Genomic DNA, 25,145 nt, shown 5'->3' with positions numbered 1-25,145 from the left:
AACAAGAAAGTATTTCTAAACTGAAATGTGACAGTTAGAAGAAGGTATTTTTATTTTCTTTATCATTTATTTTGTATGTATACCACTCTTGTAATTTCATAAAGTATAGAAGCCTTGCTATTAAAGTCCTACTTTTCTTTTGTTATCAGTCTTTTCAGTGTGTAGTGCAGAAAATTGCAGATTAAAAAATTGAACTTTACTAACAGAAAAATGTGTTCATGAAACATTGTAAGTTAATGCTGAGAGTGTTGCTTAAAAACCAGTGTTTGGCTCTCAGTTGATTCTCATTACAAAGGAAGCCTTTTCAACTTAATTGTGTTGCAGTGGAACTTTAATGTGTTGGAACCCATAGAATTTTGAGAGTAACAGTGATGCAAGTAGAAGACACAATGTGATTGTTATTAGTTTAATGAGACCATTTAATAAGTCAGATTTCTGAACTTAAAGAGTTTGCTCAGAGAATTTATTCTTCAATGAAAGTAGAAGGAAATGTTGTTTGGATCGAGGGGACATGGCGTAGAACCTTTAGTACCATCTGCAGTTTGATGCAAGGCATAAGTAAGTGGCAACCTCAGTTGGAACAGGTGTTATTTATGTCTGATGGTATGTCATAAGTGAGAATTCATGCAAAAGATGTTCGCTTATATTTTGTGTTAAGATGAGAATTAAAAAAGGGATTTTGACAAAGGAAAAATCTATTTCTGAGGAAGGTCCCGTGTCACCCGGTGAAATTCCATTATAGCACGAATTTCTAGGTATAATATGCTAGATATACCAGAGAAAAAGAGCTTTCAGGAAAGCTGGGGTTACTACTACCCCAGATCGAGCGTCTTCTCTAGGGAAGACGTCGGTATAACGAAGGGTGAGTGAAAGATCACTACCACGGAGTCTTACTCGAAAGATCTCTCCTATCAAACCCCCAGAACAGAGCGGTGAACCGTTACAGCCCCCACACCCAACACCCGCCAGCTCGGCGACACCAGCGCCACCTACCTCATTCCATGCTAGCACTAACCCCAGACTTGGCATGTGCAAGTAGGGGAGCAATAGGTGAGTCAGGGAGGGTCACGGGTGACACGGGACCTTCCTCAGAAATAGATTTTTCCTTTGTCAAAATCCCTTTTCTGAGTCCAGTCCCGTGTCAGCCAGTGAAATAGTGATCGAGAATCATGCCAAGGCTGCAAACTACGAGGAAACAAGGTAATCTGAAGAAAAAAAACATAAATTACAAAAATAGTTTTAATCAGGGAATCTCTTACATGTAGCAAGAACACTAAACCTAAGGCACATCAAAGACTTAATATTACGAAAAAGTGGGGAAGTCCCGGCACGACGGGAAGAGGCCTAAAAATACTTAATACTACTAAAGCATAACGACATATGAAATTTGCATAGGTTAAATGGCATATACAATCTTAAAGCTACACACGTAAACTTAAGCTAAACACGTAAGAGACAAAATCAAATGGGAAATAAAATATACAGTACATATACATATATCTGGGGGGTACATGGAGCAAAATAAAAACTGCCCAGTACCCCACAAGAAAATACAATCATAACATGTCAGATTACAGTTTCCACTCAACAGAGACAAGATACATCAATATGAGGAGCCAGGCAGTGAGGCATGATCAACCAGGAGGATAAGCAGAGAAGTAAATGAGGCAGGCGGGCGGGGGGGAAAGGGGAGGATAAGGATATGATTAGTTAAGGTGGGGAGATGACACTTCCCACAGCTATTGTAGAAAATTTCAGGGCTTCGAGCGATTTTAAATAGTGGCGTTTAAACACTAGAGGTGATTTCCAACCCGTGTATTTAGATAGTTCTGAGAAGTCCATATTATGAAAGTAATTAATGGAAGTAGCAACTGCTCGAATATCATGAACCTTAGGAACTGAATCTGGGTTGGCCTGTTTAATAAAATACAGAATTTGTTGTCTTATAGCATTCAGTGAAAGAGTACCACCTTTCTCCCTGATAAAAAGAGGACCCGACTTACTCTGTGGAGTTCTTAAAAGGTAAGATTTAAGTGTATAAACTGGACATAAAGACTGGTCTTGTGGAAGGGGCACCACCTTCCAAGGAGACCATCTGTTTTGTGGGTCTTCATTTTTGGCTAAGAATCTAGGATCAGGGGAAAGGAGGACCTCTCCGGACGGGAGGAAGTTCACAAAATTATCACCTCTAGTGAGAGCCGATAGCTCTGAGATTCTAGCACCTGAAGCCAAGCTAATCAGAAATAAAGTCTTCCTTAACAGATCCTGATAAGAGCATTGAAAGTTGTCCATCTCTGATGCTAACTTAAGGACGTCATTGAGAAACCACGTAACGGAATGTGGGCGTGATACTGGTCTCAGACGAGCGCATGCTCTGGGAATAGATGAAAAATAGGAATCTGTAAGATCGATTTTAAAGCCGTATAGAAATACTTTCTTCAGGGCTGACTTGGCTGTGGTAATAGTGGCCGGAGCAAGGCCTTTCTCAAACAGTGACCTAAAGAAAGAAACTCCTAAATTAGTCGTCATGATTTTGGCTTCAGATGCTTTGAGGAAGGAGGCTAACTTTTTGACTGCTGAGTCATACTGTCTAAGAGTAGAATCTCTTTTATCTGATTCAAGAAACAGAGTGTTGACAGGGTCAATGTTTGCTCCTTTTGAGCTGCGAATTTTATAAAGTCCATAAAACTAGGGCATTCTGAATTCTTGAGGAAGCTGACACAGTCTTGGTTTGTACTGTCTGGGTCAGTATGGGCTTGGGAATCCGAAGACTCCGCAATCCCAGTTCCTGAAGAAGAGGGAACCAATTGCTCTTCGGCCAATAGGGGGCTACTAGGGCTGGTTGACCTTTGAATGTCCTGAGTTTGTGTAATACTTTCAGCAGTAAATTTATTGGAGGGAACAGATAAATTTTCTCCCAATTGTTCCAATCTACTGTCATTGCGTCCCTGGCGTACGCCTGAGGGTCCAGGTTGGGGGCCACATAACAGGGGAGCTTGAAGTTGCTCTCCGTCGCGAGCAGATCCACTTGGAGACCCGGAACCTGGCGGCAAATCCATTTGAAAGACTCCCCGTCCAGGGACCACTCCGTTTCCAACGGAGTAGCCCTGGACAGGGAATCCGCCACCACGTTCCGTACCCCCGCTAGGTGGGTGGCTGACAGGTGCCAGCCGTGCTTGTTCGCCAAGGAGAATATAGCAACCATTACTTGGTTTACTCGACCTGATTTGGAGCCGCCCCTGTTGATGCAATGAACTACCACTGCGCTGTCCAATACCAGCCTGATATGAATCCGGTTGGGGGGGCGGATTTTCTTTAGAGTTAGAAAGACCGCCATAGCTTCCAGGGTGTTTATATGGAACTGCTGAAACATTGTGGACCACGTTCCTTGTACTTTTTGTTTTGGTGAATATCCCCCCAGCCGCTTAGGGAAGCGTCTGTGTGAACAACTAGTGCCGGAGGGGGAAATTGAAGCAGAACTGACTTGGACAGGCCTCTGACTGTGGCCCAAGGCCGCAGTCTTGTTTTTAAGATTCGAGGAATAGAGGAGACCTTGTCTCTGAGCTTGACATTGGCTCGACTCCGCCACACTCTGTTTATGTCTTTTAGTTTCGCTTTTAAGAGCAGGTCCGTCACTGAGGCAAATTAAAGAGACCCAAGGACCCTTTCTTGGGATCGGCGGGATGCTGATTGATTTTTGAGAAATTTCCTGGTGAGAGATGCTATCTCTTTCCTCTTGGGAGGCGGGAGAGATAACGTGTGAGAGGACAGATCCCACTGGAGACCCAGCCACTGAAACCGGGACTCCGAGTCAGGCGGGACTTCTCTCTGTTCAGTTGAAAACCTAACGACTCCAGGAAGTTGATGACCATGGACATAGCCTTCTGACACTCCAGAACTGTTGGTGCCCAAATTATCCAATCGTCCAAATGCGCTGCTAGGGATATCCCTCGGGACCGGAGTTGTTGAACTACCGTGTCCGCCAGCTTGGTGAATACCCTGGGCGCAATGTTTAGACCGAAGGGCATGACCCTGAAGAGTAGGCTTGATTCCCGAGTCTGAAACCGAGGAACTGAGAGAAGTTCCGCGCAATCGGGACGTGATAATAAGCGTCTGAAAGATCGATAGAGGTGGTGACGGCTCCACGCGGAAGTAGAGTCCGTACCTGAGCTACCGTAAGCATGCGAGAAATTTGTCGCATTTTATGTAGAGATTTAGACGCGACAGATCCAGGATCACTCTTTGCTGATTGGAGTCTTTTTGGGAACAGTGAATAACCTGCCTTGAAACTTTAGGTGCCTTACTTTCTTTATTGCTTGTTTGTTGAGCAATTCTGCCATGTAATCCTGTAGGATTGATGAGGGTGGCTGGTAAAACCTGGTTAGAGGAGGAGGGTCCTTGATCCAGCTCCATCCTAGACCTTTGGACACAATGCTGTGTGCCCAAGGGCTGAAGGTCCATTGGTCCCTGAACCAATACAGGCGACCACCTACCTGTGTTCTCTCAGTGGGAGGGAGCGGGTTTGTTCCCTCTACCACGTCCAGGTTTTCCTCTTGGGGTGGTGTTTGCTTTTCCTCTATGAGGGGCCCTGCCTCTTCCCCCCCTTGCGATCCTGTTAAGGCCGTGAAAGTATCCACGGCCCTCATAGGTGGGGTTGTATGCTGGCGAAGCAACATACGAGGGCGCAGCAAGGGAATGAGCTGGTTGGACCAGCACATATTGTTGGGGGTGAGCCTTTGAGGTGGAGGGCTGTGCCACTGCCGAGACCGGGACGGCTTGAACTACCGCCTGATGGTGGGGCCTCTAATGCCTCCTGAAACGTTTGCCTCCTCTTGTCTGGGGGCCGCCAGATTCTGGGGTCTTGCTCTTGTAGGCAGAAATGCCCCAGCGAGAGCGCAGACTCTGGTTGGCCCTTGTAGCCTCAGCCATAACATTCGTAACCTCTTCTTCTGGGAAGAGGTTAGGCCCCAGATCGAGCTCTTTACGAGCTTGTTAGGCTCGTGACGGATAGTGGCATCAGCAAAAATGAATTTTCTGCATTCCAGTCTGGCCATGATGAATTCAAAAAGGTCAGACTGAAAGCCAGCTAGCAGGGACTTAGCCAAGACTTGAAAAAATGGCTCGTCCGCGCAGGAGACGGCAGTGGCTTCCGTGAGGCAGACGGAGTTCAGGGACCGGGCTAAGCTTAGTCCGGGCATCAAACTCCGCCTTTAGCAAAGATTCCGGCAGCTTGGGGAGCTGTTCACTAAACTGTGAGGAAGCACAGAAGGGGTCCAACTTCCCGACAGTGAAAGTGGACGGAGCATCCATCCAGAACTCGTCACTTCCCTGGGAATACCAGGAAGTGGGGTCCGTTCCCTCAGCTGCGGTAATGGATTACCTTCAAAGCACGCTCGGGCCGTAGCCAGAGCGACTTTGTTCAAACAGGGAGTGGGTAAGTTGTCTCCCAGGGCAAACATGGTGAAGTTGCCCTTGAAAGGAGTCAACTTTGTGTTGTCTGCCTGCCACTCCATCAGAGTGCGCAGGAGAGCCGACTGAGCTTGGTCCCTAGGGACGATGACAGTCTCCCTAGGAACCTTATCAGAACGTACCCATGCTTCCTCTGTTAATCTTACGAAGCCTGGGTAGGGGGGCAAGAGATCGGCGGGGAAGAATTCTAATTCCTCCAACCGTCTCGTGCCAAGACCTTCAACTGTAAGTTTGCCATCATGTTGGATGGCCCGGAGGGGATAAACGCCAAGGGTTACCGACATCGAAAGGCGGGAGGTCCGCTGTGTCGGGGATGACATACTGGGGTTCGGCTGGGGGTGGGCGAGCCATTCCCGCCAGTATATTGTCATGACTGGCCAACTTTTCGGAGATCTTGGAGAATTTTGTGTCAATATCCTCTGTGAACCTTTTAAATAGCTGGTTTGCGAAGGCCTCCGCGTCAAAGGCAGGCTGGCGAGGAGGGCTTGGTTTTGCTGCCCTCTTACTCGTGCCTTTGCCGGAGGAACCAGACTTGCTCCCGGAGGCTACAGGTGCTGAGACCTTAGCCTTCGACGGGGGGAAAGGCGATGCTTTCTTGGAGGACGAGGACTTATAGCCCTTCGCCTTCCATGAAGTCTTCAACTTCAACTTGGGGATAGCTGATGGAGCTCTATCACCCAAGGAGGAAGACTTCACAAAACCTGTAAAGGAAGAAATGGAAGAAGCTGGGGAGTCAAAAAGGGGGCCCGCCCCAACAACCTCACCTACCTCGCTACTTACCACCTGGTCCTGTTCGGTATTCATAGGTTCCAGGTCTAAGTCTAGAGCGGCGACGTCCTCCGAAACCTCGGCGTAGAGGATATCCACTTGGGGTGGCTGGGTCGCATCCCGGATCTGCTGGATGATGGGGGTGGCAAGATCTTCTGGCACTGCGGCCGCCACCCGTGCGCCAGGGTAGAGCAGGTCCCTCAACTTCGCGTCGAGGACATAGGGCTTCCCCGACGGAACATTCCTACCAAACCCAGCCACCCAGGCCCGGAGGGATTCCAAGGCAGACTTCTTGGAGGACTCGTCCGCCTGTAAGAAAACCAGCAATTAGCCAAGAACGAAAAAACAGTCCGGGAACCACGTAAACAATATTCAATATGAGGAGCGTAAAACGGAGGAAGACTGTCACTTACCGACTCATCCTGGACGGTTGCGCACAAGGCGAAGCAAACCTCACAACCATCAGGGTGCCAGACTACCAGATCGTCGAGCCGGACCGCACAACCAGCGTGGGTCCGGCACACTACGTGACCGTAAGGTTGTTGTAGTGAAGCGGTACACCCCGGCTCCTCACAGCGAACAGTCTGTAAGTGGAAAAAGTACATGAACCTACCACTCTAAGCAATCTAAAGCCAGCAAGGCCGGGAATTTCGACTACAACCGGAATACTCCGGTGGAGAAGAAATCCCTTAAAATAAACTAGGCCAATAAGCTCTAAAATACACAGAGTGGAAGGTAAAAGCTTCCAGACCCCGGAATACTCCGGGGAATGAAAGGAATGAGACAACAAGAACTCACCGCAAGGGTTGCCAGTAAAAATAACGGCAGAACCCCCGGGTGTAGAACCGGACTCACGTATATATATAAATGAGGAGAGTACTCCGTTAGATAAACACACTTATCTAAATATGTATATTCATAAACAATAACATTAAACAAGTGATGGTACAAAGGGCAAATGCTCCGGAGACCGGAGGGATCGGCTCCCCTTATATAATTATATGAATCCCTTCCTCACTTACTTCCCCGCCAGAGAAACAAGGTGGGCAAGATGCTCGTATATACATAACATAAGCCGGAGCAAGTATAATAACCCAGCCAAATAACCCGACGGGGAGAAAAGAAGTGTGGGATAGTGTTCGAACACGTTCGAGCTACGAGTAAACGAACCACCACCACCAACACAGCGATGCTAGGGACTGTATGGGAGGGAGCGAATCCCTCTACCAAATGGAGGAGTCCCTGAACTCGGAGATAACGCCATCTAGCGTCACCCTCACGAGTAGAGCAAGGCTGGAGGGTGGGGGGGGGTGGAGTAGGGGAGAGTGGTAGGCTACGAAGAAAGAGAACAGGAGACAGGGGGAAATATATCACCCGCTCAACTGCACACATACACCACTCCAAGAATAATGAAACTTAGGAGGGTGGCCTACTACTAAGGGAGGGAAGCGACCAAGCCTCGATGCCCGACTCCTGCCTAGGCGAAGCCTAATAGGGACCTAACCTAGTATAGGCTAGGAAAAAGGAAGGAGTGCGGAAGGGAGGAGGAAACAAACAGGGAGAGAAATTTTGTGCCGAGAACCAACCGGGATCGAGAAGAGGGGGCAAGAAGGCGACTAGCCTAGAGGAGACACATCCAAAGAACTCTATTCCCCCAAAGGAAGGAAGAGAACTAAGGGGCTCACTCTGCCCACCAAAAAACGATCCCGGAGGAAACAGCAACCAAAACTCCCTCAACCTGATGGATCTCCACGCCGAGGGCAAGGGGATGGAAGCAAGACAAGCCTACTCCACTAAATAACCATCACACATAAACATGGAAACAAAAGTGTGCTCAATAGGGTGCGTAGCCTACCTTGGGGAAGTGGTTAGATCTGAGGCTGCCGCCACCACGAGGAGGTAAACAATGAATAAAATAAAATAAAAAGAGAGCACCATCGCCAAGAATAAAATAATTAGCCTAATACAGACTAAAAATAATAAGGAACCCAACCTGGGGGGTTACCTGGACGGGGCATCACCCTCACAAAGGCCGACAGGCCAATAATATGTAAATTTCGAAAACAAAAGGGGGGCCACCGCAGGGAACCTGCCAGGAGGAGAACCATGGGGCAAAAAATAACATCTATAACGACAAGGAGACAACCCCAACAGAAAAGAACTGATGGGGTCGCCTCGCGGTCGACATGGCTGGTGGAGGACGCCGTGGCGTCATAATAAGATCTCAATATTTATGAAAAGACGAGACCATAACAGCCAAAATATAGAACAAAACCCCACAATAAGATGGTACTTAACTTGGAGATGGTAAAGCTGCTCGATGACATGGCGAAAGATGAAAATAAATCCAAAAATGGCACGAGCACACAAAAGGAAAAGGTAGCTATCACGTGCTAGAAAATGGAATGAGGTAGGTGGCGCTGGTGTCGCCGAGCTGGCGGGTGTTGGGTGTGGGGGCTGTAACGGCTCACCGCTCTGTTCTGGGGGTTTTGATAGGGAGAGATCTTTCGAGTAAGACTCCGTGGTAGTGATCTTTCACTCACCCTTCGTTATACCGACGTCTTCCCTAGAGAAGACGCTCGATCTGGGGGTAGTAACCCCAGCTTTCCTGAAAGCTCTTTTTTCTCTGGTATATCTAGCATATTATACCTAGAAATTCGTGCTATAATGGAATTTCACCAGCTGACACGGGACTGGACTCAGAAAAAATATATTTGTGGTTTTGATTTAAAAACCAAAGCCTTTTATATTCTTGTGTCCCTCACCAGCAGTGCAAAGCCTCACTATTGGAAGATGACTGTGTTTGGTTGGAGGAAGAAAGGGGGGTGACTTTGGCATAGGTGGATTGCATACTTCATGGTCTGTCTCCAGTGAGATGAGGGCCTCTCCATCTTTGCAATATGGGCTATTGCTCATCCCTGAATGAGGTGTTTTGGTTGTAGGGCTTGGTTTTCTTCACCTCAGTAGAGCTCTTCATGCTTGTGAGAAGATAGTAGTCTTGCTCACCCTTCTAAGTGAAGCTTCTGGCGTAGGATGTTACCTGTCATCTGGAGTTTTACAAAGTGCCCTCTGAGTCCTTCAGTAAGGTATCAGACAGAGACCTCATCCTCAAGACAGTCTTTTTTCTAGTCTTAGCATCAGCAAAGATGATAGGTGAGAGAGATGCCAGTCTCTCATACCAAGTCTAGCATTCAAAGGGATGATATTCAATCTAATTCTCTTCTGTACCTGAGTTGTTATTAGCAAAAACTTGGGAACTCAGTCCCTAACCCTATCTGTGATCATTTCTGCATCCCGTCCCATCCATTTGTGCTTAGTGGAAGCTTGTCTGTGCTATCTGGTTAAGACCAAATATCTAAGACATAAGTGTCAGCATGTATTTGTTAGCAAAGCAGTTGTGTATAATGATGAGTTTCATGTAGTTAAATTATCCTGTAGTACTTCCAGACAACTGATGGCAGAGATGTCATTATCTATTCAGATTCCATAAGTACCCTTACAGCCATTAGGCAGTTTAGCCATTCTCATCCAACTATTAAGAAAATCAGTCTTGCTTTGTTGGGTCCGGCTCTTGTTATGAGAGGTAACAACCAAGCAGATGTGGAAGCCAAAAATGCAGTGAAATTGGATATTTTTGATATTCTTCGGTTCCTTATATTTAGGGAGGGCAAAATAATGGAATTCATTCTTTGAGAAGAACATAAAATATCAGGAGTCTGGCCATCAACTGACTTGTTCATCATCATTTCATGCTTGTTTAATGCCCAACTTCATCCTGGAGGTGATGGACTTTTGTGGTGTCCCTCTTACTGTGGAGCACATATTGATGGACTGTTTTAAGTATGTAGATATTTCAGGTTCCATAGAAGAGATTTTAAATGATGACACTGATGTTGATGACTTTATGGCCGTTTTAAAAGTTATTAAAATATTTTAAAGATATTTAATTGTTTTTATGCATTACTAGTGTGTTAGATATTAATTACGGTTTTATCGTCTAATCATTCTCATCATTGCATTGAATAACCAAATGGTTCCAGTGCCAGGTCATCAGGCCAAACTTTGGAAAATCAAATCAAATCAAATAGGTAGACATAAGTAGGAGGTGTCCAAGAACTCAATTTCCTCTATGGTGCATGAGGTGATCAAGCAGACATATCAGTTGACCTGTTGCCGAGTAAGGATGACCTTTTACCCAAAATCTAGGGTAGGCAAACCATCATTTCCTATTTTTATATTAGGAATGTTGCTCACATGCACTTGTAAACCTACTGTACTCTTTATAACCTGTGGTGGCTGCTCAGCATATCACACAGCTTTGTGAGCTCCATTTAATAGAAGTTCTCACCTACGATTCACAGGTGGGATGGGGCTGTTAAAGTTACTGGTTGGTTTTCTGGTTTCTCTCCACCTCCTTGTAGCTCACTTTTCCTGGCCACAGACAGCCTAAGGCATATTCATACTGGTAAGATACGCTATGTAATAAACCTTTTGGGTTTAATTTTGATAGTAATTGCTCTATGCCAGCCTTATTCTCTAGACATATGAGCAGCATTTCCCCAAATTGTCTTTGAGTGAGGTTTATTCACAAAATACCCTGTAGCCTATAGAGCGGGTGGTGCCATCAGTGGTGTACTTTAGGCATTACTTCCCCGAGCTGCAACGTCTTTCATTCCTTTTGCTGTACAGTACCTCCGTTTTTATTGTCTTTCTTCAATTTGACTTTCCATCCTTATTAACGATTGTTTCATAGTGCAACTGCTGCGAGGTTTTCCTTCTATTATACCTTTCAAACCTTCTTCCTGTCAATTTCCCTTTCAGCCCTGAATGACCTCCAAGGTTCCAGCACTTGGCCTCAGGCCCAAATTCTAAATTCTATTCTACAAAATACCCAAGTTCTCTAAGACAATACTTCCAACTTATAGTGTAGGGCATATGTAATGCTATGGGAACTTGTGTTCATTTTGAACACGATGCTTCATTTGAAGGCTTATGATGTGCAGATTAAGAAAAAATTTGGTGTTGATTTTTTGTAGGCCTTTTGAATGTTTAAACCTAAGATGGCATCCAAGCTGGCTGCCCAATAGATAGAATTGTGGAAAGTTGGTCCCGTATCATGACAAACAAAAAGCTTTTTTTATTTTGGGTATTTAATGTATTTCTAGGAAAAAGTTTACAAACTAACAATTTCCAGAGCCAGTGATGTCCTTATTTACAGGAAAGTACCACATTTTGTATGTTCCAAAATTTTCATTGTTACCAAACCTAATCTTTATAAACTAATGTAAATATTACATAATAAATAGCTAAATTCAGTTTATCTCCAATGTGAAATGTCAGTTTTCTTGTCATCAAAATAATCCTATAAAACCAATATTTTCTTACTCGGCTTCTAACTGCAAATTTGAATGCAATTTGAAAGGTTAGTGCAAAATATATTCATGGACAAGCATTGATAAAAAACAGAATTTCTAACTTAACTTTAGAAAAAAACACACATCTATAAATTCTTAGCCCTTCTGACTTATAGGAGGATTTCATGTACTCTATTCAGACGTTAGTCAGAAACAGCTTTATAGTTGCACATCTCTGCACAGGCCATGCAGTTTTTCATGCAGGAACAAGACATCTGAATACACTTGGTTTTTTTCATTGACAGATCACTGGGTAACGAGATTCAGAGAATAAGTTAATTTCTGACTTGCTTCAAGTTGCATAATTCATTGCAAGACCTAAGCCTAAAACTTGTGGGTTTTCATTCATAGGATAGTATACTGGATTTCTTCAGTAGCTGGTCTGTATAGCACTTATCTGATTTAGTTACAAACGGGGTGTTCTCTGCAGTAACACTCACAGACTTGTCTGTTGGTTTTTCCTGCTCTCAGATTGCAATTTTAAGCTTGTAATGTGACAATCAAGCATACCTTAGCTGTCAAAGCTACTGATATTTCATTTGATATGCTCAGTGATCCCTCAGATTTCCAGGAATTTGGTTTTTGCACCTTAAGAATAACCTGGCAAATGATCTTTGAACATTCTGCTTGTCCAGTGCATCATCTTGTGCCATGGCAGCTTCATCCACTTCTCCAAGTTCAGTTCTGATGGAGTGAAAATGCTCAGGCTCTGTAACTCATGGAGACTTGCAAAATTCAATGTCCTTATGTGAGATACTGTTTCTTTTCTATGACTTTTCTTGTCATTATCTCATTCAGATCGTGTTACTCCATGAAAGATGTATTATATATATATACAGTAGAACCTTGGTTCTCGACGCTAATTTGTTCCAGAAGAAGTGTTGAGATTCAATTTTGTCGAATTCTGAGTTAATTTCTCCCATAAGAAATAACTGAAAATGGATTAATCCATTCCTGACCACCAGTCATTACCCCAACCTTGCCTTTTTATACAAAACTTTACACAAATTACAATTAAATAGGTTCAGAGTTGAATAACGTACCGTATCAGAAGCACTTTTTACATTTTTAAATGCATACTGTATCAAAAAAGTTGGCCTATGACCAATGCAGCCGTATTACCGATGATATACCGAGAGCCATAGGCTAGGCTAAGTAGCCTATAGGCACTACCAGAACAAGCCATATTATCACATTAAATTAATAATACAGTATTTATAAACTGAATTACTGTATGTCTGTTATCATAAAATTAAGAAAAATTTCCGAAATTACGTCGGAACTCGGCAGTTTGTGGCAGATGTAAACAAACCATAGCGCCGCCCTGGTGGTGTATCGCGGTACTAATTACATAAACATTCTGAATCAAACCTTAGCGCCGCCCTGGTGGTGTATCGCGGTACTAATTACATAAACATTCTGAATGTTTATGTAATTAGTACCTCGATACACCACCAGGGCGGCGCTATGGTTTGTTTACATCTGCCACAAGCTGCCGAGTTCCGACGTAATTTCGGAAATTTTTCTTAATTTTATGATAACAGACATACAGTAATTCTGTTTATAAATACTGTATTATTAATTTAATGTGATAATATGGCTTGTTTTTCAACAGCAGTAGCAGCAGCATGTGTGGGCTTTAAATGCTTTTAAATAAGCATAGGAAGAACGCCACCAACAACACCAACTAGCGGCAACCGCCCGAAACACTTTTTTCTACAAACATCATATGATTCATCGGGTCGGATTCTGGTTTGTTGTTTGAGCTCCGATGCAAAATTTACTCAACATTTCGTGTTGAAATCCGATTATTTCGAGTTCTAGTCTGCATGTTCATGAAATTGTTCATATGATTCAAGATGAGGCTTTTCTTAACAGCACATGATGTCATAGCCTGTGCCTTGAAATCAATTCCACTACCCACAACTATACAGTACTAGGATTTGATCTTTCATGCTCTTATCATACTCCAGAATCAAACCACTAGAACTACCACCACCACCACCACTTGAAACAAAAGAAAGTACAATTCAACAATAATTGGCGTTATCAGCAATTACTAGGATAAGGATTCTTGGCAGTCTGCAGCATAAAATGACATCCAATAATGCATAGAAGAAGTCAGCTTTTCAGGCATATACTGTCACATTTCAGGTAACTGTGCTGAAGGACACAGCATCATGTGTAGTTCTCATTCATGGACATGTCCCTATATCAGAACTGATAATTACATGATTTTGTCAGCTTAATCTTTTGTTGTCTACCAACAGAATTTTCTTTGCAATTAGAGTGTTTCCAAAAGCAGTATTTTTTTAGCATATTAATGCACATTTATAACAAACTCTTTCAGCTTATACAACTGTATTGCATAAGAGGATTTTTCTCAGATACATACTCGTATAACTTAAAGCCTGAAAGTTTAACTCATTTAGAATCACCACTTTTAGTGATTCAATATTGGGTAGCCATCTTGGTTTCTGTTTTGAATTTTGCACCTAAAATGCTCAGAAAAAAATTGACTCCATATGTTTTCTTAAGCTACAAGTTACAAGCTCTCAAATGATGTGTGGTGACAAGAATAAACAGTTCCAATGGGATGACAGAATGCTACATAATCCTATGGGCTATGGAGTGGTGTATCATCTGCGTGACCTATCAGTATATTTTAGAAGGTAGAAGCACCCCTGAGTGTGATGAGTTAGCATTTGAATACACTTTGGTGCATTGTTTTAGGAATAAAATGACCAGCGTCAAAGATTCCATCTTGATGGCCTGAAATTTTGAAAAGTGATGCAGATGTTACTGCACTAATTGCTTTAAAGAGATTAAGTTCTTCTTTTAACTTATTTTTAATATACATATAAAATATATAATATACTGTAATAATAAACAGGACAGCGAGAAGACCAACCAGAAGTTGTTTCTTCATTTTATTTACACCAGCGTTTCGGGAAGCCTTTCCCATCATTAGGGCTATAAATAAAATTAATTTTAAGAATATTAAAAAGTATGCTAAAATAAGCTAATAATTATAAGAAATTTAGTTTTTTAATATAATGATTGTTAAGCTAAAAGTAAAGTAAAAATCACAAGGCAATTTTAAGATAAAACTTTTGACGTAGGAAAAACTTATTTATGGTAGCTGTTGTTCGTCCTCAAAGGAGTTACTCTCATGGTCCCCCTGATGCCTCCATAAGATGGACCAACCAATTTCAAAGAATTCCCTTCTAGTTGGTCTTGTCCAGTATAGTGCACATTGACACAATGATAGAATATAAGGACACAAGAAGGCTCCATCTCTTTGTCTACAGGGACTCCCCTATGTTCAATTATCCTTTACACGCAGATGTGGCAATGACTCATTCAGTGTCAGCCATCTGTTGTGGCAACAACGCATTCTATGTTGGCCCATTTCCCTCATTACAGTCATACCCCGAACTTACACGAGGCTAGGTTCCAGAACCCCTCGCGCAAGGCGAATTTTTGCGTAAGTTTGGCATGGTCTCTAAAAATGCTAATAAATGCTTATTTCTAGGGTTTAAACACTAAATATGACGCTAATCATGCTCCCAAATTATTAAGCAAACTTTTAAATGAAATTAAAGTTACTGTAATTTCATTTAAAAGTTAGCTCAATACATTACCCTTAAAAAAAGAAATAAATGGTAGACATAAAAATAGAGTTGGAAGAGAATTAATCTCTCTCCCCATCCAACCAATCTATTTTTAGTCTTCTCAACCTCGTTTTTAAGAACTTCTTTATTCTACGTCTCTTTCTCTTTATTTTGAAATGCTTTTACATGAACAGTGTTTTTTATTTGGACTAATACAACTCTTAGTTGTTATGTCTCTATGTTTTGGAACGTATTTGCCACACTAGCGCATTTACAGTTCGTAAACAGTAAAGGTAAAATTAGATCAGTTTAAGCTGTCTACAGTACAGGAGAGAGAGAGAGCTGTCCTTATTTGAAATACCAAATTAAGTTATTTATGAATTCTTACAGAGACAGAGAGAATAACATGAGAGAGAAAGAGAGGTTATTCTTACGTTAGACATTAAATGATGGAAATTCATAATTTATGAAGGAAAAGGAAAAAGAGAGAGAGAGAGTGTACGCAGAAATCCTTTGACACGCTGTGGGCAATGATTGACATGTTTGACAGCTTTGCCCTCGCCTCTCTCTTCAAATTTTCAGAAAAGATTGGGAAATATTTTTTTGTTTAAAACATCACATAATTTACTATAGAAATGTGGAAATTTTGTAATTACAGTTATTATTATTATTATTACTCAGGGAGTAGACCTTCTTTGATGCATGTTTTGTTGAAAATAATGGCAGTTTTTAACGAATTAATCTCATGCAGGGTTTTTCAGTTCTCCTGATAATTCGTTTTTCTGGCTGAGCTAGGTTGTTGAGTAGAATTCCAATATTCATATTTGTCTAAATTGGGATGTTAGTCAAAGATTATATTTGCTTATATCTTGTATATTCGTAGTCTACATGTTTCGACCATCTCAGTGGTCGTCGTCAGGACGTTGGTGAGGACAACTAAATGTGTAACAGATAACGAGTTAGATCGGCTTTTATATGGGTGGTGGGCGGGGTAAAATTCGGCGCTGAATTATCATTGGAGGCCTGCGGGCATTCCTTCTTGCTCTAAGCTGCATCATTTAAATGTTGATGGTCTGTTTTGCATGTGAGCACTGCATCACTGGGAAGGAGCAGGGGAATTTTGATAGGCTCTTCCGTTGAATGATGAATCTTGTTCAATGGTCACGTTGTGTGGGGCGCTCGTTGTGGGTCTCCTGGTAGCTGTAGGAAGAAGAAAGGTCTCTTGCGTGATGTTCAGTGATGATCTTTCTTTTCCTATATGCAAGGCTTCCAAGAGGTGCAGTCGGTGATGGTCTGATGGTTGATCTATAATGTCGATGTTCGGGATAAGGTCTTGTCGTTTAATTCTCTGGTTGTGGGCAGTTTTTGCATGATTGAAAATTGCTCCCTCTTGTGCATGGCAGGACACTCTTTGAAAAACGCAATGTTGTCATACCGATGTAACTGCTGAGGCATCCTTGGATGGGGCATAGGTAACGGTAAACTACGTTGGTTTTCTTGAGAGGGTCCTGCTGAGGCGCGGCTGGATTGTTCTTCATTATCAAACTGCTTGTTTTCCGGTTCTTGTAATAAATTACTAAGTTGACCTCCTTCTTGGGATTGGTGGTGTAGACGTTCTCCTCTATGATTTTTCGGAGAGTGCGCTCGTCATCTTTGTACTTCTTATGGAAGAATCCTCTATAGAAGAGATCTATATGCTCAGGGACGTTGGGGCGTGGCTCCTGCTGGTACCAGTTCTCGACATTCCTGTGGATAGATTCTCCTATTACTTTATTAGGGTGTCCGTTATGAACGAGGACCTGGGCAACACGCTCGAGTTCATCGTGGGTGTCGTTCCAGGAGGAGCAATGCGAGAGGGCCCTCCTGACGTAGGCGCTGATGGTAGAGCGCTTATACCTCTCGGGGCACTCACTCTCTCCGTTGAGACACATTCCCAGGTTCGTTGGTTTAGTGCATACCTTGGTGGAGAAATGGGCCTCTTTTTCTTCAACCAGGATGTCGAGGAAAGGGAGGCGGCGGTCTTTGCTGTGTTTGATCGTAAAGGTGAGACTGCTGTGCCTCAGGTCTTCTATTTCTTCCCGCGAATCAGCAACGACAAAGGTATCGTCGATGTACCTCATGTACATTCTGGGTTGGCTGCTATTTTCGAAGACCCTTTGTTCGACGGTTCCATGTAGAAGTTAGCAAAGAGAACACCTAGAGGGGAAGTCAAAAGGGAGGCTAACAGGATCATTGAGACAGTCAACGCCGCCTCTAATGCCTGCCACCTGCCTCCGATCACTGGTGACTATGACCTTGGGTACATTTATGGGAATGTAAAAACGCACAAGTGAGGTAACCCCCTACACCCCATCATCAGTCAGATTCCTGCCACTACGTACCAGCTGGCCAAGAGGCTAAACGCCATCCTGATACCATACGTTCCGGACAGATTCAGCCTGAAATTGTTAGCAGAGTTCCTTGAATCCATTAGGACCACCCCCTCTGGAGGATTCGTCGCTTCCATGGATGTGGAGTCCCTTTTCACAAACGTCCCTGTTGATGAAACCCTCCAGATGATCCTAGACCAAGTGTATAGGGACCCCACCACGCCTACCCTGAACATCCCCGAGCACGCCCTCCGTTCCCTGCTGGAAATCTGCAGGAAGAAGGCCCCCTTTTCCAACCGTTGTGAAGGTATGTTCACACAGATTGACAGTGTTGCAATGGGATCCCCTCTAGGTGTTCTCTTTGCTAACTTTTACATGGGAACCGTCGAACAAAGGGTCTTCGAAAATAGCAGCCAACCCAGAATGTACGTGAGGTACATCGACGATACCTTCGTCGTTGCTGATTCGCAGAGGGGAACGGCAATAGGGACGTGCCAGTATGCTTCTTTCAGATCTATAGAAACAGTCCAGGTCCCTTGTGGAATGATTGAATACTTGGGCAAAAGTAGTCATCTGGAAATTGGCAAACAATAGTTTGTTCAAAATTAAAAGGTCAGGGGTCACCCTCTGTTTGGAGGAATCCTTCTTTGGGATGCTTAAGAGACGTGCTTGGTGGCGAATAAATGCATGTTTCTCTATGGCTCCCTTTAAGGGGACCTTGTGCATGTAATCTTCCAAGGAGGGGTTCTGGTTTTTGGAAAAACCCCTTTAAAGGGGGGAGAGGATAAGACCACTTCAACCCTAGCCTGTTGAAGATAATAATGTGTCCCCAAGGGGAGGACTTCCATTGCATGTGATGCTATAGAAGATGATCCTGACCATACAAGTCCTACTGGGTTCCACCTCTTCCCTTGCCTTTAATAGACATTCCAGGAGTTGATTTTCCTTTTCCCTGGTACGAGCGTCTTTGCACATTTCGAAAGGGGTGCTTTTGCTGCTGATGCCCCTTCTCCTGTTGTTGAAAGGATCCTTTATGGGTGGCTGGAGTCTTGTATGGCTCCAAGTCATAACGAACTTTCTTTGGTTTAGGAAGAGGATACTCTCGAGACCGTTGCTTCCCAGATTCCCCATTTCCAGGGAAAGCGTATATTGTACAGTTCTGTTGCTGGGTTCGTTTAATGAGTTGAGCCACAACAGACTCCCCAAAAAGGTCCTTACAGAAGAGGGTAGAATGTGATAAGGAGGTTACATTGGGGAGTGACATATTGGAGCCTGCCAATGTTGCCGTTTGAGCCTTAATCTGACACTGGCAGATCATAGAATGCTTCCCTTAGGGTCCGCATAAGTGTTTTGGCTACAGCAGTAGACATTGTTTTAGGAGATTCTGGAAGCTTTCTAATGGAAACTTTCAGCATAGTAGTAGAAATTATGATATTGAGGAGTTGGAACCTAGCATGAAATTCAGCCAAGGCTATCCCCACTGAGATTTTTCTCAAAGGGGTCCCAAACTGCTGAGTAGCCACGCCCAGAGGGGGTTCCTTTCAAAAGGAAGGACAAGTGTTGCCCATTCCCATTCCTATGTAGAATTATCCGATACTGGGATGACGGAGACAAATGGCTTTAATTCTGCCGTTGGCTCTCATTTCCCAGTTACCCCAAAATTCTGAAAATTTGCTTTCACATGATTATTTTAAAAGTGAAGGGACAGAAGGCTGGGGCTACCGGTGAGCATATTGGTTCTCTAAAGTAGTTGGAGAACTGCATTTTCCATTAACCTGGTAAAAGGTTTCTTCTGTTGTCATGGTCCCTTTCTCTCTCCATGGAACCATAACACAAATTCCATTATTTTTAACCTCATAGGAATTTTTCCAGAAGATTTCAGGTTCTTATTTCATGCCAAAGAGAACTGGAGTGGACTGGTGGACAGAGGAACCATTGAAGAGGGTGCAAGAAAATACTCTGGTACCTTAAACCTAGTTTATTAATCCTAATACTGTACATATTTACAATGAGTCCAGGATTCAGAAAGCGGAGAGACAAAATAATAATAATCACGAACCCTACCATTATGAATCATTTAAACCAAAAACAAGTAAAAATAACTTCATTACTTTACCTTTATCAAACTTCATTAAACACTTCATATTATTTTAACTACAACAATTCGTCAAGCAATAAACTAGTAAAATAAACCATCAATATAAATAATATCACCAGCATTACACAGCATCATAACATAACAGACAAAATGAATGACTCAACATCATAAACATGATTAATCAACATGAGCTACTTCTGCTCAACATGAGTCATACTCGTGCTCGTATTCCATCATAATAATGATACTTGTTCAATAATCAATAATGGTAAATGGTATCTTCAGGAGTAATAACGGTATCCAAAAACAACGATATACCCTGATGTAGTAACCACAGATACTCGAGGACGACCATCGCCACACTGCTGAACTATCACCAATATCCTCTACCGCACGATCACCGCAGCGCCGATGCGACAACAACCATGTTGCCAAAGAAGAACACATCTTCCAAAGCTGATGACCAGGGTTTAGTCACCACCATCCTCAGAACTGAATTTATGCACTCATCACAACAGTATCCATCCACATCATCACTGCAGAACCTGGAGGACGGCCATCGTCACACCGCTGAGACATCACCGATCCTCCATTGAACAACTCCCACGGTGCCAATGGGATAACAATGCTTGTTGCCAATGAAGAACACGACTTCCTTTCCGATGATCATTGTTCTGCCATTACCGTCCTTAGACAATAACAATTACCCCCTGCAAGGTAGTATTTCAAAAGTTGCTGCTGCTTCCATTCTGACTTAAGGTTGGTCGAGAAGAGGTCGATCCGCTTTCCAAAACCTGACTGCCTACAAAGAAAAACGAAAGACAAACTTCACCTTGCCTCTGCACATGACACGCACGGGGACAGTCAGACAGTCGAAACAAGGTAATTTCAGTTTAATTACTTCAAACATCTGAAGTACCTTACACCATTAGCTTTCAATTCTACAGTATATTTGTAGGTAGGATAATCATCTCCTTCGGTGGTTTCTCAGTGCCTACTGAAGGAGGGACTAAGCGTCATTCCGTATTAGGAAATGCTGCTCTGTCCCGAAATTCTGTGTTCAACTTCAATCATAGTTTTCCTTTCATTAATAAGGTATTTACCATCAGCATCCCCCCAAGGGATATCAGTATTATCAGGGGCAGTTATTGGAGCCCCTACCATCCTTTGATTTGAAGTTTGTAGTCTGAACTGGCTGTGTTATTGCTACCAGTCAGAGCTCTGAAACCAAGCTCTCCCCAGACAGACTTTTGTTTAAAGGCTGAGAAATTCTTACACCTTTCATCTAATTCAGTATCCAGGACTGACCTGATTTCCTCTTAGGAATTATGGATAACAATTCTTATATATTGATGCTCAGTAGCAAGGACATCCTTGATACTGCTCCTAATTTCCTCCTGGAAGCCTGCAAATGCAGCAAGCAATGTTTCCCTATTAGGGGTACTTGTGTGATCTAATTGTGCCAATGTAGTAGTATTACCACTGCCCGGCGACAAAAGAGCAGAAGTCCTGGATGAATCACTACTGTGGACCCCTGCCTATTTGCAGTTCCGGATTCGTGGCTTCACCTATTCATGGATTTTTCTGTGGAATGGATGTACACATTTTTTGAGGAAAATATGCCTATTTGCAGTATTTTTCATAGAGGAATATTCACAAATTACTGGATTTTCATATCAATTTCATGACTAAATGTACTTTTTGTGATAAAACTATTAAAATACTCAGATATAAGCATTTTTAAAGGTTTTTTTTTTTGTTGTTTGAACTATCAAAATAGGCAGTTATAAGAGTTTTTAGAGGGGTGTCAAGTATTCGTGGATTTTAGCTATTCGTGGGGGTGGGGGAGGTTGTGGTACTCATCCCCCCGTGAATACTGGGGGTCGAATGTATATCCCTTAGAAGATACAGACACTTCAGACGGGGTCAGGTTGACCCTATTAGGAACCCCTTCAGTATCTGAGTGCTGCATGGAAGAAAGATTTTCCTCTGAGGTATTTCTCTCATGTACAGCGAAAGGCTGTGTCCCTGGTCCTTCCAGGTTCAGAAGGGCAGTTTCAGTAGCAATATCCACTTCTTCTTGTGGTAGTGTTCAGAGAATTGGTTTGCGTGATTGAATTTTTGTTTTTGCTGTTGTGATATTTTTTTCTATTATGTTTATTTTATATGTTTTTGATGTGAATGTCTGATGTAAATGTTCATGTTTGTTTTTTCTTTTTAATTGCGGTTTGCTTGAGTGTGTTAGAGTAGAGTGACTGGACTCCCCTTCACCTGATGCAGAGAGCAAGAAATCAAAAAAGCACAAAATTACTCCAAAGAAAGAGACATTTAGGAGAGCAGTTGCGATTAGAGGAAGAGATAAGGCTGAGGAGTGAGAACATAGGGAGAGAATGCGAAACTGCCAGATTGGTCAGGCTGCTGTTGAGTTGGTCATAAACGGTTGATGGGCTCTCGGCTCAGTTGATGGTTGTGTGTTTTCCAAGAGAGTGTTGAGTAGGGTCATAAACAGTTGATGGGCTCTTGGCTCAGTTGATGTTCATATATTTTTCTTGGAAAATGGTTGCTTTTCTGATCTGGGATTTTGTGATGGTTGTGATTGCTTAAAGAAAGTAGGTTAAGGGGATCGGCCGCGTAAAAAAACCCAATAATCTTTAAAAAATTTGATTTGCTGAAAAAAATTCTATGGCCAGTATAGGGTTCAAGAATGTGTCCACGAAATATTATGCTAAAATTTGCGTATTTCTCTAGTTATGGCCTAAAATGTAACAATAACTATATACCCATAAAACACCAGTAGCACAAATGATTTAGTCTGGTATAGTTTTTGCGATATATATTACGAAAACTTCCTTTGAAATGAAATGTATAATGTCAATAATATCCTACTCGGCACCTTTTTAGTTATTCCTAGCCATGACAACGCACACGTCATACCATGACGCCGACTGTGGCCGAGAATTGCCTATAAACTTCCAAGCTAGAAGGACACGTTTTTCATGCTCGCTAGCCTTGACTGAACTCTGTATTTTCTGCGGTGTTTTTGTTTTTTCACCGTGCCAAGTGGAAAAGTCCAGGCGAGAAGTAGAAGAAAGAGTTCAAGAAATTAGTGCCATAGAGGGGAATGGAGCGACGGAGAGAGAGAGAGCTGTCGCCCATCAAACGGCGCAGGCAGCGATCTCTGCTGACCAGAGACCAACCACATCCACCCCTAAACGCCTTTTTATTTGTTCGTCACTACCAAAGGGCAAAGATATTTTAGAAAAAGAAAGCAGTAGCTCGGAGGCTGATACTGTAGACGATCCTGAAAATAAAATGATCATAATAAGTGAAGCAAGACTTGATGAATTACTTGAATCACGAATCCCTAATTGTGAATGTAAAGTAATTCCCAGGATCCATTTGGCAAGGGATGGATTCGAGACACTAATAAAAAAGTGTAGGCAACTATGATACCCTAGAGTAATACCTTGCAGCAAGATCAGACAGGGGGGGACCAGGAACCTAAAATTTATAAGAATGTGTCTTAGGCACATAAATAATCAATTAATATTCTTATTTATAATCATTTTGCATTAATTAATACCCAAAAATAAAAATTAAAACCATAGAATTAATTGTAACACAGTCTTTGAAGTCCCTTTTACTTTTTTTTATGTAACTAAAATTTTGAAGGCCCATTTCTCAAAACATAAGTTTTTGCCTTTAAAATGCATCTCCTCCCTTAGTATTGGACCAATCTAAATGAAATTTTAAATATAACATGGGAAACATGGTAGATTAAAACAAAGCCGGGGATTTTAATATTTTGAGTTTCTGATTTTTGGCAATTTTTTTTTCTGTAATTTTTCCGGGAAAATTTCACTAAAAAAAAAAATTCATATCTCGAAAAATAATTGAAAAATCAAAAATCCCGGCTTTGTATCGAAGGTCCATATGTGTTTTATACGTGGTTCAAATCTCATCCCTTAAAACCAAAAAGCAAAGGAGGAGATGCATTTTGAAAATGGCCATTTTTGGCCGAAAAATGCTCTGGCGTCACAAAACCTAAAGTCACTGAACAAAAATTTTTTCCCCAGAAGTTCCACACAATATCCTTTAACAAACCCCATATATATCAACAACCTGTCGTTAAAAAAGTCGGAAACCGGCCGATCCCCTTAAGGATCTTTTGATAGTTGTGGGAATCTATAATATTAAGATTGATAAATTAGGTTAAGGGTCTTTTGATAGTTGTGGGAAAACTATAATTGAAGTTAGTATAAGTTTTGGTGAACTATGGTGCTAATATTAGGCCAAGTTTCTGTTCTTTAGGTTAAGGCAATAAATTAGGTTAAGGAAAGTTAGAGTTTTATTTAGTAACCTCTAAATTTGTTCTCATCATCAAGCACCAATTATGTAAAAGAAAAAGCCCATACATAATAATTTGGCACCCAACATGGGACTTTGATAGTAAAGTAAGAGTAGGGTACATAACTGGAGATGTAGGAGGAAGCAGGTTTGGAAGGTGTTGGGTCAGGTGAAGGGGAGCAAGGTTGGAAGTAGAGGGAGATAGGCTGATGTGCGTGATGGGATCAGCCTTCAGGATAAGTTAGAGGAAAGCAAGGGAAGGGAAAATAGACTGGTTGCAAGGATGGAGGCGATGGATGGGAAAACATGAGAGGTGGTGACTAAAGTGACTGAAGGATAAGAGTGGGCCTAGTGTTGTGAAAGGAAGTGAGGATGCTGAGGCAAAAAGTGTGAAGGGGAAAATTCATAAGAAAGGGAAGGAGTTATCAAGTAAGAGTAAGGGAGTACCTGTCACGGCTGAGGATGGTATGAGTGAGGTGAATGAAAGTGATGAGGAAGAGAAAAATAAGAAGAGAGAGGGAAAGAAGAAGAGAAGACAAAAGAGGAGAGGTGGGAAGAAAGAGGAGTCAAGTTCCCAGATTTGGAGGGACAGCATGGACTCGGAAGTTGAGAACAATCAGAAGAGTGGAAGTGGTAATAGCAGTAGTGAAGACAGTGGGAGAGAGGTTAAAGAGGCCAAAACAGTATTCCTGAGGGAAGTTCCCCGGATTGAGAAATTTAGCATTCGGAAAGGAAGAGATATATTTGAGTTCTTTGAAGAGTTTGAGAAGTATTGTGAATAAAAGTATGGGCAGAATGATAGTATATGGGGGGAGCGGCTGGGAGAGTTCCCAGAAGGGCTGTTGAAGTTGTGCTGTAAGAGTATGTGTGAGGGTGATCCAGGGCATGAGTCCATGAAGGCTTGGGTGATTAAGCAGGTAAAGAGAATGAAGTGAAGTGTTGTGTACAAGAAGGATGATAGGTTTCAGGAGGCAAAGATGAAAGCCAAAGAGGAAGTGGGCTTGTATGCACATAGGTTGGAAGCTTTGGTCAGGAGGAAGTTTGTAGACTAAGGGATCGAGGAGAA

At 42.6% G+C, this 25,145-nt stretch overlaps 1 protein-coding gene across 6 annotated transcripts in view; it reads left to right on the top strand.

The window, feature by feature from the left end:
* Positions 1-25,145, top strand: part of Rad9 (cell cycle checkpoint control protein Rad9) — an 822,739-nt gene that overhangs the window by 512,526 nt on the left and 285,068 nt on the right. The window lies entirely within an intron of this gene.

This window comes from Macrobrachium rosenbergii, chromosome 41, assembly GCF_040412425.1.
Source record: "Macrobrachium rosenbergii isolate ZJJX-2024 chromosome 41, ASM4041242v1, whole genome shotgun sequence".
NCBI classification, from domain to species: domain Eukaryota; kingdom Metazoa; phylum Arthropoda; class Malacostraca; order Decapoda; family Palaemonidae; genus Macrobrachium; species Macrobrachium rosenbergii.
Note: the sequence above shows the minus strand (reverse complement) of the source record. Positions and strands in the feature narration are given on the sequence as shown.